The sequence below is a fragment of the Suricata suricatta genome, chromosome 11 (genome assembly GCF_006229205.1).
Source record: "Suricata suricatta isolate VVHF042 chromosome 11, meerkat_22Aug2017_6uvM2_HiC, whole genome shotgun sequence".
Taxonomy (NCBI): Eukaryota; Metazoa; Chordata; class Mammalia; order Carnivora; family Herpestidae; genus Suricata; species Suricata suricatta.
Window position 1 is genome coordinate 35,015,944 of NC_043710.1, and position 14,901 is coordinate 35,030,844.

Consider the following 14,901-nt stretch of genomic DNA (forward strand, 5'->3'; position numbering starts at 1 on the left):
GAAAATGCAAGAGCTTTGAGTAAGCCATGGTGGTTTTTTTGGTTTTGCTTTTGTTTTTTAATTTTATTGTTATGGCCTCCAAGCTTTGCAGTTAGAACACTTAAACACTAAACATCATGACTCTATGGATTTGATGAAATAATATTGCTTGCTTCTCTCTCCATGCTGCAAGAAATGACTTAATTTTCCCCTTACTTTTTCCCATTCGGGAAGCAGTGACTTACATACCCCTGATTGGTAATGTGCAGGATGAAAATCTTCCTCTTATCCCTTCCTACTGCTGAGCTCTATCTGACTGCAGGTAAAATGCATTTTATTTGGCTCTCTGCTGTGTGGTAATAGAGACCTGCACCAACCATGGACTGGTTACTACTAATTTAGCACTAAGGTGAAGTTATCAAAGCTGAGTATTTCTACTAATCTACCATTTACTAATGCAAATATCCCTCATCTCTATGACTCCTGTGTCTATGTTCTTTTTTTTCACTTTTAAATGGCTAGGGAAATTATTGACTGAATCCTTTTATACCATGCTACCTTCCAGACCTAATTTTTTACCCATCTTACCTTGATTGCTGATCCTGCCATTCCTGTTTGCTGTTCTTCTCAGAAGAAAATCTCTTCTCCCTCAGAATTTTATACTTGGTACTCCCAGGTCTCCTTCCTTTACATGGTTATCTAACTTAACTTAGATCCCTCCTCAAATGTCACTGATACATACATGCCATGTCTAATTTTTTAAACACAAAACTAGAAAATCTGCTGTAACTATTACTATGCTTTATTATCTTTTATGCTTGACACAATTGAAATTGCAATATATATTTGTTTAATTGTTTGTCTCTCCCACTAGAATATAAATCTAATGAAGCATAAACTTTGGCTTTTTTTCTTCCTTGCTAGATCTATCTATCTATCTATCTATCCTCTATCTACCCTATGATATATACATACTATATCTGGAACATCTTTTTCTCATTTCACTCCAGTTCAAACATGATTCATTCAATTTCAGCTATTCTTTTGCTATTTGTTTTGCCAGTAATTAACATCCATTGGCAATAGGTGCCATTTTGTCTCTAAATTCCTAAGATGGAAAAGAATGCTAGGGGCCTATATAAAACAGATACCCTGTTAGTTAATATGAGTATATCATGATTAACTTAAATATTTCTCCAATACTATTTGAGGGAACCTATGTATATATATATATGCATTTTTCAGTTTTAAATATGCTGTCATAAGTATCTGTATGAATTTATATTTGCCAGTATCTCTAATTAATTTTTTGAGGAATTGCTGAGTAAAAAACATCAACATCTGACAGTTCTTTCTTTAACTGTCAACTTGATTTCTTTGGGATTGTAGCAGTTTATATATCTACTGACAAGAATATGCCTCTATGTGCACAGCTTATAATTTTATATTGCCATTCACTTTGTTATATCCATAGATAAAAATAAATTTTCAGTATAATTTAATTATTGTAGAGGTTAAAGTTGTGTGCATGTGTGAGAGAGTGTATTAATTGGTCACTTCCATTTGTCCCTCAGAAAATTGCCTGTCCATGTCCATTTAAAATCAATCAATATACCAGACAGGTAAGTAACTAGGTATATGTGATTATGGATAAGAGCTCTTCCTGTTACTAAAATATTTAACTCTTTTGTGCCCCAGGCACTGTGACTGCTCTTGAAAACAACTCTACATTTAGATTTTTATAGAGTTCAGACTTATGCCTCCGTAGATAAAAATTCTTCCTGCCAATCATTCTCTTCCTGATGATATTTTATTCATTTGTATTCCTTGGAATATGAGATAAAAGTCTACACTTTTCTTTGTTCTGTTGCAACATAACTCTTGACTGTATTTTCACAGTTTGTGGAAGTCCTTAGGGAATAATGTGTCCTCTTTATAATCTTTCTGTATCAGTTACCTTCATAAATTTATATGCCTAAAAATAAAAGTGAAAGCCAAAATAATTAAAAACATAACTGTACCTTATTCTAAATTGTTCTGCTCATTGACATTTATTCATTTATTTAAAGAGTCTAAGGGATTAAGGTGATATTCTTAGAAAATTAGCATTACTTTCATTTTATGTTTTTGTTTTGTTTTCATTCTCAATTTTTTTTTATAAGAAACCATTGATTTTCCATCAGACTTATTTCCATTTGGTTTGCCTTTGTGGAAGCGCAGCTTAAGACCACTAAGTGGTTGTCTATCCATTCAGTGGCCTGAGCAGTGGACCTGCGGGCTAGTCTTCAGTCACAGGCTGAGCACTTCAGTCTTCAGTAGGGAACTCCTGAATAGGCACAGAGGGTGTCTGCTGGCCTTCAGACCAGTCTGCAACTTCAGGTTGGGTAGCAGTGACCTCAGGAGTTGGAGCAAATTCACCCTTGGTCACAGCCTTTTCACCTGCTCTTCCTTTTTGGTATCTTCAGTATCTCTGTAGAAGTAGGGATCAGTCATGACCTCTACTTCACAGGAAATGGTGTCATACATGCTCAGAACTTCTGGGCCAGCAACCACCACATCAGATCCACTGAAGGAGCTCCCTTGTTGATGCAAGGGATAACAATGTTCACATAGTACAGAGGAGAGTGTGTGTTACACAGAGTGATGGTAGGCAGGTTAACATAAGATGCCTCTGTGAGAGGCTGGTGGTCAGCCCCAGGATCAGTAAGCACCAGAAATCTTGGCTCCTGGAAGGCTGACTGGATCTGATTAGTGAAGGTTCCAGGAATCAAATAGCCAGCAATAGAAGTGGCTCCAATAGCAGCAGTAAACTTCATCACAGCTCTCTGGTTTGTACTCCTGGGTGATAGGATGCTGACATGCTCTGGGTTTTACATGGCAAAAAATAGCATGAGCTGCTGAAAGATGATCCCAGGTTGTCTTCAGATTCATGATATAATACCAGCACTTATCCTTGTAGATGTACTGTTCCATTCAAAATTCAAATTGATGCAACCTGAGTGAGTTCCTGCTGCAAGGAATTTGAGGACTCTGGTTCCTTCATTTGTAAGACATCAGCGGCTTTGGATGTTGTGAAAGTTTCCTTTAGATTTTAATGGGAACACAGAAGAAGGCTCTGTGGACTCTCCCTGGTTAGCTCAGAAATTTTTTACTCTCAACTTTAAGTCAGACTTGTTGTTACTCCAGTCTTGATCTTATTCCGGGTCTCAGACTGAGATTTCCTTCATGTGTCAGAGATACATCTTATCAAACATAGTCTTGTACTTGGTTTTCTAGAACGAGTAACGTTTTACAGTTCTGCCAATACCATGTCTCTTATATTTTCCCCTGGAATTTTATTTGTCTCATATTTCCAGATCACTGTCTTCTTATGTACTGACTGCTGACAGTTATCTGTGATTCTACTCTGTGTTCTTTCAGGATTAAGCTGCCTTATGCCTAGTCTTTTATCTCCCATGCTATCAAAAGTTCCTTTCAACACCCCAAGTGGGTGTGTTCCTCTAGGGCCTGCTCCACCCTACAATGGTGTTCCAGTACAAAGTATGCCCTCGCAATTCATTCCCATTCTACCTTAGTTATACAACGTTTTTTCCAATTTATTTATTTAAATTCAAGTTAGTTAACAGCCAGTGTACTTACTATTGGTTTCAGGAGTAGAACCTAGTGATTCATCCCTTAAATATAATACCTAGGGCTCATCCCAACCCAACATGTGTCCTTCCTAATGCCTGTCACCCACTTATTTACCCCATGCACCCACACACCTCCCTTCCAGCAACCCTCAGGTTGTTCTCTATGTTCAAGAGTCCCGTATGATTTGCCTCCCTCTATGTTTTTATATTATTTTTCTTTACCTTATCTTATGTTCATCTGTTGTGTTTTTTAAATTACACATATGAGTGAAATCATATGATATTTGTCTTTCTCTGACTAACTTATTTCACTTAGCATAATATACACTAGTTCCATCAACATTGTTCCAAATGGCAAGATTTCATTCTTTTTGATCATCAAGTAGTAATCCATTTGTGTGTGTGTGTGTGTGTGTGTGTGTGTGTGTACTACATCTTTATCCATTTATCAGTTGGTAGACATTTGAGCTCTTTCCATAATTTGGCAATGTTGATAGTGCTGCTATAAACATTAGGATCCATGTGCCCCTTCGAATCATCATTTTTGTATTTTTTGGACAAATACCTAGTTGTGCAAATGCTGAGTCGTAGGGTAGTTCTATTTTTAATTTTTTAAGGAACCTCCATGTTGTTCTCCAGAGTGGCTGCCCCAGTTTGCAGTCCCACCACTAGTGGAAAGGCTCCCCTTTCTCCACATCATCACCAACATCTATTGTTTCCTGGGCTATTAATTTTTGCCATTCTGACAAGTGTGAGATGTTTTCTCATTGTGTTTGATTTGTATTTCTCTGATGATGAGTGATGGTGAGCATCTTTGCATGTGTCTGTTAGCCATCTGGATGTCTTCTTTGGAAAAGTGTCTATTCATGTCTTATGTAACATTTTTGAGGAGTAAAGAAGCATGCTAAATCTGCCAGGGCTAAATTAAGTTTTTATTAGATATATATTTATTTCTCTTTAAGAGACTTTTGTTATATGTGTTACTTTTTTTTTATATCATCTCTCTCTTGTCATTGACAAACCCAAGATTATCAAAAACTGTTCATCCTTTACTAATTGATAAATATATTTTGATGCCAAAATTGTATGGTCATTGAAATGAAATGCATGGCAGCACTGCAGAGTCAGCAGCCCACTAAGTAGTGAGTATTTTTTGTCCATAGGATGTAGATTGATCCAAAGTCATTTGGAATACTTTTTTCTTTTGCTGTGTTTTGTGGTTTCTAAGATTTTCTTATAATGTCAGTAACAACCTGTAAATTCAGACTCATTTAGCTACAATTAATATAAGGAAATTATGCTTGATTTACAAGGACATTAGTTATTCACATGGCTTTAAAAATCTCCTCTTATTTTGTTAAGGCACAGAGTGCCAATTAATTGTATCTATAGCAACTACAAAAGTTTGCAGAAAATTACTAGGTTAAAGAGGACTTTTGACAACTGAATTTAATTTATTTTTACATCCTATATAAGTATTATATACTCCTTGTACTTACTGGATTGTTTTAAAAATGCGTAGAACCCACATACAAATTCAATTTCTAATTCTTAAGAGTTCTGTTGCACAGAGATGCTGACTGAGTTTGATGTGAATCGAGAAGAATTTTAAGTGGATTATGACATTTCATTTTGAGGATAACATGCATTAATAACATCATAGATCTGTTCAAATGTGTGAAGGCTGAGATTGAGGGAGAGAAAAAAGGTTAATGAGAAGGGTCAGAACTCCTTGTAGGGCAAATTTTGAAGTGATTTCTTTCTCATGAATAATGGAGCTAGGCTTCAAAATAAATTTCAAAAAAAAAAAAAGAAAGAAAGAAAAAACGTATATGGTAAAATCCACCATGCTAAGAATTCAGTGTTTCTCTTTTTAAGTAAATCATTTTCTTTTTAGTTTTAATTCTTTTATTTCCAGTTTGATTCAAAGAAATCACAGTCATTTTGCACAAACACCTATAAACTCCTTTAATCAAATGGATTATAAATTTATTTCCATTGACCTAAAATGTAACAATTTATAAATTAACAATTATAAATATTTTACATCATCTGTGAACAAAAGGGCTAGTACCTTGCTTTATTGATTAAAATATAATTTTATGTTATGTTAAGTTGAGCAGCACTCATTTTTATCCATAGGTTATTCTGTGAATAATTGAAGAGAATTATGCATGTGTTCTCTTTTATTTGCAGGGAATCAGTTAACAGTATAGCTATGCTAAAGGGAATTTTAAAGGTTTATCATGGAAACAAATAAAAGAGATGAAGAGAAAGAATGGGGGGAAAAGAGAAAAAAAAACCATGTAGGATAGGCAAAAAACCCCCCCAAACCCATGATTACTATACTTATAATGTCTTGTGTAGTTAAAAGTAGAAATAGAATTCACATACATGATAATTAATTTGGAAGCAGCACCATAATTTCTTATGTACCAATTCATTCACTGAGAACAACTAGCCAAGCTGGGAGGAAAAAAAGACAAAAATTATAGTTGAGAGCATACCATAACAAAGAATTATTAATTTATTATTCTGAGAGAGAAAACAACCTAAGGAAAATGAGCCAGACATTTGGAAACACTTTTCCTATTAAAGTAATTTTCCAATTTCCCGGGGGGTTGGCAGGGGAGGTTGTTGGAGGTGGGGATGGGTCTTGCGCTGAGAAGCTAAGCAGAAATCCGAGGCCGAACATCTGAGAGTCCAAACTGTACCCTCATCGAATCAGAAGACTGGTAGAATAAACTATATGAGCTTCTGTCATATTAGAGAGGCTCGGGAAACACCCAGGATTTTCTACTAGAATCCAAAAGACCATATCCAACGGGTACAACTGGACTGGAGATAAATCAGTTGTCACTGAAAATAAATTTTAAGCACCTAATTTCTGAGAAGATTACGGTAACCTACTTCTAACCAAGCTGCCTGCCAGAAGAAAATTAAACCTTATCTAGAAGGTATGTACCAAATGGACTATATAGTTTTTATCTGGAATTTGGTCAAACAACTACACAGAAATGTTTCCAGGTTAAGATGCAGCAGTTTGCAGTTTGAAGCACAGTAATGCTCCTGTCACTTCGAGCTAAATAAATTACAAAACCATATTTTTAAAGGCATTGGAGAACTTTGGAGGCAATAAGGCCTACGTGAACTAAAATTCACAGAAAAAAACTGTGTTGGGCGTGCCTGGATGGCTCAGCTGGTTATGTGACCCACCCTTGATTTCAGCTCAGGTCATGACCTCACAATTTGTGAGATACTTTGTGAGATCGAGCCCCCTGTCTGGCTCTGTGTTGACAACATGGACCCTGCTTCGGATTCTCTCTTTCTCACAATCTCTTCCCCTCTCCTGTTCACCCATGCCTTCTCTCTCTTTCTCAAAATAAGTAAACATAAAAGAAAAGAACTGTGTTGTCAGGAGTTGAGGATGACCAGTTAGTTGTGTTTGCTTTCCTTGTAACATTGGCTGGTTCTGCATGGAGGCTGAGAATAAAGGTTGTTCCAGACAAGATAATTTCCAAAGACGGAAGGATAATCCAGTAATGCATTTTGCAGAAACTCAGGCTAGATTGATACATGAACCTTTCAGTGGTCTAAAATTTGAAACTAATTCTCAGCTCTTGGGTTGGATACAGGGCTGGATAACTAAGCCAAATATATATGAGAGTACACTATCTTCAGTGCTTAGGAGGAAAAAGATAATCATGGGGTGAAGTCCTGCTTCATGATAAATATAGTCTCTCCTAGAGATATTTATAAAACTTGAAATTTCATGGGCTGGGAAGCTGAAGAGCTGACTTGGGAACCCAAGAATGTAGGACTGAGAGATAAGAACCCTTAGCCTTGAAAGAATCATGCAAGTAAAATAGGGATAAACCATCTGTAGACTGAATCTTTCTAAAACTTAATAGATAATTTTTATGGTTGAGATAAATCATATTGTTGAGATAATACAATGACTAATTATAAGAGGGAAAAAAACAATAAAGAAAAACCTACCAGTGAACTGGATATTGGAATTCAAGTATAAACACTCAACTTGGAACATAACAAGAAAATTTTTAAAATATAAAAGTGTGAGAGACATATGGGACATAGTCAAATGTGTTAACATACATGCAATTCATGTTCTATGGAGAAAAGATAGAGAAAGTGGAGAAAAAGGAAAACATGAAAATACAAAGAGCAGTTTTCTAAAATGAGTGGAAGACATGAATACACAGACTCAAAAGGGCAGCAAACCAGAGCAATATAACACACAGACACAGACATGCACATATAAGTACCTCACTTATACACATAATAATAAAACTGCTGAAAAGTGACATAAAGTGAAAATCTTGAAAGGATACAGGGAAGAAAAAATACATTACTATCAAAGAAAGAAATATTTGTTGATGCCGACTTCTTAATAGAAACAGTGGAAACCAGTGATGATGGAATAGCATATTTAATGTACTAAGAAAAAATAACAACCAACCTAGTAATCTATACTTAGAAGAAAAATTCTCAAAAGTAAAGATAAGAAATAGAAGGAAATTGTAAGCAATCAGGCTAACATGTAAAGAAAGGAATATTTCAGATTATAGTCAAGAGATAGCAATGGAAAGATGGATATTAGGAGAATGAAGAAGACTGATAAGAGTATATAAATGGCCAAATATAAATAAGTTTAGTTTAAAAATGAATAACTTAGGGGTGCCTGAGTGGTTCAGTTGGTTAAGCATTCAACTTCGGCTCAGTTCATGTTCTCAAGGCTTATGGGTACAAGATCTGCTTTGGGCTCTGTACTGTCAGCTCCGCCTGGTACTTGCTTTGGATACTGTGTCTCCCTCTCTCTCTGCCCCTCCACTGCTTGCTTCTTTCTCTCTCTTTCTCTCTCTCTCTCTCTCTCTCTCTCTCTCTCTCAAATAAATAAATATTACAAAAAATGAATAACTGAAAAAAATTAAAATGAACAATATTTTTACTGTCCTGATGAGGTTAACCCTATATAGAACTGAAATTCATGTAAATAAAAGATGCATATTATAGATATAATTTAATAGATTTAGGGCTCTAGCAGAATTGAGAAAGATGTAATTATTATTTTTATTAGACTGTAATAAGATAATGGTTGATGTTACAATCATCATAGTAATAGTTTAGAGAAGAATTAAACAATGTGTAAATGATAATTTAATAGAATTTTAAAAGAGATAAATGCATGATTAATTCAAAAGAGAAGGGAAAAAAGGAACATAAAACCAAATCACACATATGGGAATAAATAATAGGAAGGTAAAAGAAAACAACAGTATCAGTGATTATAATAAATGTAAATATATATTATACCCCATGTAAATGACTCATTTTGAAGGCTGAATAAAAGTACAAATTCCTCTTTGTATTTTTATTGTTAACATACCTCATAAGCTTGTTACACTTTATTTTTATTTTATTTTTTTAATGTCTTAGAATTCTTTTTTTTAATAATAGTTTATTGTCAAATTGGTTTCCATATAACACCCAGTGCTTCTCCCCACAAGTGCCCTCCTCCATGACCATCACCCCCTTTCTCCCTCTCCCTCCCCCTTCAGCCCTCCGTTCATTTTCAGTATTCAATAGTCTCTCATGATTTGCGTCCCTCTCTCTCCTCAACTCTCTTTCCCCCTTCCCCTCCCTATGGTCTTCTGTTAGGTTTCTCCTGTTAGACCTATGAGTGCAAGCATATGGTATCTGTCCTTCTCTGCCTGACTTATTTCGCTTAGCATGACACCCTCGAGGTCCATCCACTTTGCTACAAATGGCCATATTTCATTCTTTCTCATTGCCATGTAATACTCCATTGTACACTTTAAATCTAAGCTTGAGAACTTTTTTTAATGCTGTATAGAAAATCAAAGGCAATTTGGTACAACTACATTAATATCACATGAAATAGATTTTAATGCACAAAACGTCCTTAGGGATAAAGGGGATTTCGTAACTGTTAAGGAATTTAAGAGGAAGATGTCATAATTCTAAGTCTATGCACTAAATAACACATATAAAGCAAAAATTAAGTGAAGAAAAAGGAAAATTGACTCATAATCATGTTGACGTATTTTTAACAAATATAAACTGGAAGAAAAAGCAAACAAAATTTCTATAAGGTTAAAAAGCTTAAACAATCTAAGTATCTGACAACCTAATTGTCACATAAAAAATAATGTGAACAGTAAATGACAAATACCATAGTGTTAAGTTTATATTGAATAATCACCAAAATGGCCAGAAAATGTCCAAGAAAATTTCAATAAATTTTAAACATTTGGGAATATTCATGGTAAATCTATAACCACAATGCATCTAAGCTAAATAAAAATCAATAAAAATAATAGAAAAATATCAACTAAGCAGAAATTAGACAACATATTTCTAAATAATGTGTGTCAGAGCAGATATTAGCAAATATTTTAAATGAATGATAATTAAGATATAGGTAAAAATGTGTGAATCAGCTAATGTATAGACTTACTGTATGGACTTAGAGATACAATATAAAAGAGAAATAAGTGTATATAAGTGATGAAGAACTAAATTCTATACCTATTACACTCTATGTTAACTAAATAAAAACTTCAAAAAAGAAAAAAAATAATTATCTAAATCCTTATATCTGAGGCTAGAAAAAAATCAGCAAGTAAAAATGACATAAATTAGAAGTTAAAACATTATATAATAAATCAATAAGATGTTAAAGAAATAACAGAAATTCAACAAAAAAATAATTCTTTGAAAAAAATATAAAAAATAATAAGTACTTGAAAGAGGAATTAACAGTAATAAAAGAAAAAATGTCAGTAGCAAAAATGAAAATTATAGAATCATTTAAAATTATATAAATGATCCTTGACTTACTACAATGGCTCAGCCTACAATATTTCAAGTTGTGATATTTGGTATAAAACCTGTTTTGAATTTTGTATTTTGATCTTTTCCTAGGCTGCAGATATAATAAGATGCTCTGCCTTGATTCTGGGCAGAGGCGGTGACCCCCAGCTCCCAGTAAGCCCCACAATCATGAGGATAAACAACTGTTGTACCTGTTCTGTACTCGTACAACCACTTTCTTGATATATTCAACACTTTATTACAAAACAGATTTTGTGTTAGATGATTTTGCCCAGCTGTAAGATAATGGAAGTATTCTGAGCATGTTGAAGGTAGGCTAGGCTAATTCAGTAGGTTAGATGCACTAGATGCATGTCTGACTTAATTATATTTTCAACTAACAATGGGTTTATTGGGATGTAACTCCATCATAAGTTAAGATAATATGTATAGAAGTAAAGTTAAATATATATTATGAACATTTTATTCATTACACAGTATTTGACAATTTGGAGAAAGCGAATAGATTTCTTGATAAATACAACTTTACAAAGATGATAGCAGGGAAAAAAATCTGAATTATCTGGTGTCGAGTAAATTAAATCATCATTGAAAATTTTTCCATAAAGACAGATCAGATGGTTTTACCAGTTTTTGTTTTCCAAATATTTTAACAGAGGAATCGAACTCTTTAATAAACTGTTCTAGAACAAGCAAAAACAATTCCCAACCCTTTTTTATAAGACCAACACAAACTTGCTTTTTAAACTTTGAAAAGATACAGCAAGTAAATAAAATTTTCTCTTGAATGTACATGAATGTAGATGAAAATTTTCTTAATAAAATATTAGCCAATCTAATATGATAAAATAAACTTTATTAACAATTAGGGTTTACTTAGGTAAGCAAGGACAATTTATCATTAGAAAATCACAAATTATAATTCACCACAATTGAAGAAAAAAATTTATGATAATTGCAATAAATATAAACAAAGCATGTGAAAAAAATTTCTTATAAGATTCAGCAAAATTGAAAATAAGGGGAACATCTTTCTTTTACATACACACACATATTCACACACAAAACTAAATAAAAACTCAGTGAATTAAATAGAAATATACAGTATGCCCTGTAACACTGGAAGCAAAACACAAATGCCCTCTAGCTCCTGCTCTGTTCAGCCAGTGTTAAAAGAAGATAAAAAATAGAGTAATAACTGGAATGCAAATAGTAAAAGAAATTCCCATATAATAAACTTATAAATTTGAGGATTTTTCAGAAAACAAGTATTTAAATTAGTAAATTAACTTATCACAATCATTCAATATAAGTTCTCTTTTTAATAACTATTTTTTTATGTGAGGAAAGAGAATGGGCTGAAAAAATATAAAAGTTACCATATGGTAACAAAAACTTCAGCAATTAACTGAAAATTATTTAACAAAAAATGAACAAGGCATTAATATTAAAAAGTCCAAAAAATGAGGAAAAAAAAAAGATTAAGTAAGATGAAGCAATACATGACTATAAATTGATAGACTAATTTTTATAATGATGTCAGTACTCTTTAAGTTGATCTAGAGATTGCAAGCAACTTCAGTTAAAGTTCTAACACATTTGTTTCTTGGTTTTTGTGGCAATTAACAAATTGACACCAGGAAATTATATGTAAATGCAAAGGGCAATATTTAGACAACATCCTAAAGCTAAACAAAGTTTGTTAGCTCTAGGGCACCAGGTGTAAGACACATTATAGATACACATTAATAAAGGTGGTGTAGTACCAGCAGAAAAACAGACAAACCTGGTGAAAGTATTTAGAAGCACTGAAAATGATTCCATTCACATCTGGTCATCTGTTTCATGACCAGGTGATAGTCAGTACAGTGAGGAAAGGATGATCTTTGCATAAATGGATGGATTGGACATTCACAGAGAAAAAAAGATAAATGCACTATTATTTTACACAGTTCACAAAACTAATCCCAGAATTGTTTATCAAAAAGTTATACAGCAAATTTTAGAAAATTAGCTCAGAATATTCTTGGAGTGGATATTAAAAAAAAAAAAAGGTTCTAATGGAACTAACCATAAATGGAAAAAAATAACTAATACAATTTTAAGATAAAAAATTTCAGAGCATTAAATGGCATCATTAAGTGAGTCATAGTCAAGTTGCCTAATAGAATAAAATATTTTCAATGTACATACTGAACAAAGGGTTTATATTCATATCCATTACCTATTACTACAAAAAAAAGCAACAACTGAAAGAAAAATGTGCAAAAGCATTAGTTGGCATTTTACAAGATAGGGTATATGAAAGTGTAATAAAAATAGAAAATGTTAATCATATCAGCCTTTGGAATGTGCAATTTAAAGTTACAATTGAAAATCACTACACACTTACTAAAATGGTAAAATTAAAAAATTTTCAAATGCTACCAAATGTTGATAAGGATGTAGAACAACTAGAGCTCTCCTAAATTAATAGTAGAACTATAAATTGGTATAGATATTTTGGAGAATTGTTTCTTAGTATCTACTAACTCTGATTGTATAATCTACTTCTACATATATCCACTAGACATATGTCTACATATGGTTTTTTAATGTTTTTTATTTATTTTTGAGAGACAGAGAGAGACAGCATGAGCAGGGGAGGGTCAGAGAGACAGGGAGACACAGAATCTGAAACAGGCTCCAGGCTCTGAGCTAGCTGTCAGCACAGAGCCTGACACGGGGCTTGAACCCAAGAACTGTGGATCATGATCTGAGCGGAAGCCTGACGCTTAACCGACTGAGCCACTCAGGCACCCCTACATATGGTCTTAAATGTACACACGCTCAGATGCTCTCAGAAGGATTATTTGTAATAGTTCAAACTGAAAATACTCTAATGCTTATCAGAACAGAATGAATGAAAAATTGTGCCATATTCATGCAATGATATACTACACATCAACAAGAGTAAATGAACTTCAACTAAACAAAACAAAATGGAGGACTTACAAGTATAATATTGAGCAAAAGTAGCCAGACACAAATAGGTCATGGTCTATTATTCTATTTGTAAAATAAAATTACATCAGGCAAAACTAATATAAGTACTTAAAAATTATGATAGTATTGTTGTTAGGGTGAGCAATTGTTACTAAACACACACACACACACACACACACACACACACAACTTCTGGTGTCCTGTTATATAATGTTTCTTCATATTGGTGCCATCTACATTGGTGAGTACACTCTGATAAAGATATGTGAGCCTACCTTGATGATTTCTATACTTTTTGTGATAAAAGCTTAAGTGAAAATGAACTAACCAAAGCAAACAAACTATTATAGAATGCAGCTGACACCAGTTTTTACTAAAATTCATATGGCTATAAATGCCTGCTTTAGAAAAGAAGACTAAACAAATTAATGATCTAAGTAGCCATCTAAACAGTGAGAAAAGAAACAGCAAACTCAACATATAAAAATGAATTTTGTTTTAAAAACATGTTTCATAAAAAATAATATGGGCTTATTTATAATAATTTCAAATCCACCCTTAGTCCAATTCATTTAATAGATAAAGACTTCTTCTACTTGAATTCACTCAATTCCATGCCAAGACTGTTAAACACTCCCTTATTTCCTTATAGATAAGTGTATATACAGGTGAATATTTATGATATGACATTATTTTAAAGAATGGTATTATTTTATATTTAGTACCCAACTTACCTTCTACTTATTGTAGATAATATGCATTCCTTGTCAGCATAAATGACCTTTTTACCTGTCTATATCTATATAAAATTGTACTGATGCCTAAAATGACATATTGCCTTTAATTTTTTATTTTTTATATTATTTTATTTTATTTTTTTAGTGTTTATTTATTTTTGAGAGAGAAAGAGCATGAGCGAGGAAAGGGCAGAGAGAGAATGAGGCACAGAATCTGAAGCAGTGTCCAGGCTCTGAGCTGTCAACACAAAGCCCAATGTGGGATTTGAACCCACAAACCATGAGATCATGACCTGAACCCAAGTCAGACCCTCAACTGACTGAGCCACCCAGGCCCCCCTAAAAATTTTTATTTAACTATACCAAGGTTACACAACAATTTACCTATCATAAATACCCAGATCAATGTTGTCACAAAATAATCAAACCTTTGGAATTAACTCCAGTTCAAAAACCTAAAATAGAAGCCATGACAAACATATATAAAATGTGTTTGTTTGTTGTTATCTCGTGAAAAGAAGAACAAGCTTTCAGGGAAAGATAATGTAACAAGAAGTAATTTATTTACTCCTATCCTTAAGTTTCCTTCAGCATTTTCACAGGGATCCAGTATTGCTGTGCCTCTTTCACAATATGCTAGACATCTGATAGAGAACTCCAGTTCACTTCTAAGTTAGGAGATCTGAACTGTT

General features: G+C 33.4%; 1 pseudogene; it reads right to left on the reverse strand.

Annotated features, from left to right (window-relative positions):
• Window positions 1-2,257: 2,257 nt before the first annotated feature.
• The window catches only part of LOC115272493, a 75,708-nt pseudogene continuing 63,064 nt past the window's right edge, over window positions 2,258-14,901 (reverse strand).